At 58.3% G+C, this 1,216-nt stretch overlaps 1 protein-coding gene and 1 long non-coding RNA gene across 2 annotated transcripts in view; one reads left to right on the forward strand and one right to left on the reverse strand.

Annotated features, from left to right (window-relative positions):
- MLLT6 (myeloid/lymphoid or mixed-lineage leukemia; translocated to, 6) overlaps positions 1-1,216 on the reverse strand; it is a 44,107-nt gene that overhangs the window by 28,302 nt on the left and 14,589 nt on the right. The gene's annotated exons all lie outside the window — the stretch shown is intronic.
- The window catches only part of LOC106725359, a 12,401-nt gene continuing 11,191 nt past the window's right edge, over positions 7-1,216 (forward strand). The window contains exon 1 of the long non-coding RNA XR_001361236.1: positions 7-944. This is a non-coding gene — a long non-coding RNA (uncharacterized LOC106725359). The remainder of the gene's footprint in view (positions 945-1,216) is intronic.

The following is a 1,216-nucleotide window of genomic DNA, read 5'->3' on the forward strand; positions in this document are numbered from 1 at the left end:
GTCTGCAGTTTGGGGTCGCTGCGAGGACGGCCACGCGCGGGCATCTTGGTCTGCCCTGTGAACTTCGCTCAGACGAAAAGTTCAACCCGACACAGACGGGAAGTCTCCGGAAATTACCTTTACTGACAAGAACAACACGTCGAGAACATTAAGCGCAAACATGTCAGCCCTAGCCATTCGCCAGGTTCGGAATATTTGAATATTTGCTTTCGGGACCGACCGCGGCCGGTGGAGGTGGCCGCAGTGTCGGGGTTTCGCGGGATGAGGGTCGCTCGAAGGCCCGTCGGTCCCTGCGACCCGGAGTGGGCGACCTGGAGACGGGGACCCAGGAGCCTTTGTCTCGGGTCCGCACCCGGTGCGTAGGCGCCGCCGGGAACTTGTGGGATGAACGCGCGACGACACTTGCGCGTTTAGTAAGTGTATTGGGAACATTGTTTCGTTTACTCCTTCCCACGACCCTTGTGAGTGGGAATTAATATCCCCATTTCATGGGTGGAGTAACAGGTCCCAGCGGATGAAATGACCTGCCCGGTGTCACACAGCCTGAAAGAGGCAGCGCGGGGGTTTGAACCCAGCCCGTCCTCCGCCAGGGCTGGGGCTCCGCCACCACTTGTTCGCCGAAAGCCTGTGTCGAAATCGGGCGTCCGCCCGTCCATCGCCAAGGTTCCCTTCGGAGGTCCGGGGGGCCCGGGGGCCCTCGGGCTGAGCTGGATTCGCGGCGAGTACTCCCAAGGCTGAGCTGTCAAACTCATTCCTCAGTTTCCAGTATTTTTCTGCGCACTTACTATGCGCCTATCCACATTTTTAAAAATTAATTAATTAATTTTAGAGAAGCAAGAGCAGGACACAGCCAACAAATGGCTCAGATTCCTCGTGCTCTCTGTGGTGTAACTGAGCGCTGATGGGAGGTGTCACGCTGGTCCTGGGTGTGCAGTTTTTGGCCAGTGGGTGACTTCACTTCTCAGAGGCTCAGCTTGTCCCTCTTAAAGGCAGGCATTAGCTGCTTCTGGCAAGAGCAGCGGGGGAGACGGAACGAAAATCCTTCTGTAAAGCGCTAAAGCACACAGTAGGCGCTCAGTCCTGCTCGCCCCCAGTCCTCACCTCTGAGCTTGCCAGGGCAGCGCGTTCCCGCTCCCTCTTCCCGCCTCCCGCATCCCCGCCCGACCCGCGGCCCAGGGACTGGGGCCGAGAGGACCAAACAGAAAATTATTTCCGC

This window comes from Myotis brandtii, unplaced genomic scaffold, assembly GCF_000412655.1.
Source record: "Myotis brandtii unplaced genomic scaffold, ASM41265v1 scaffold157, whole genome shotgun sequence".
In the NCBI taxonomy this organism is placed as follows: domain Eukaryota; kingdom Metazoa; phylum Chordata; class Mammalia; order Chiroptera; family Vespertilionidae; genus Myotis; species Myotis brandtii.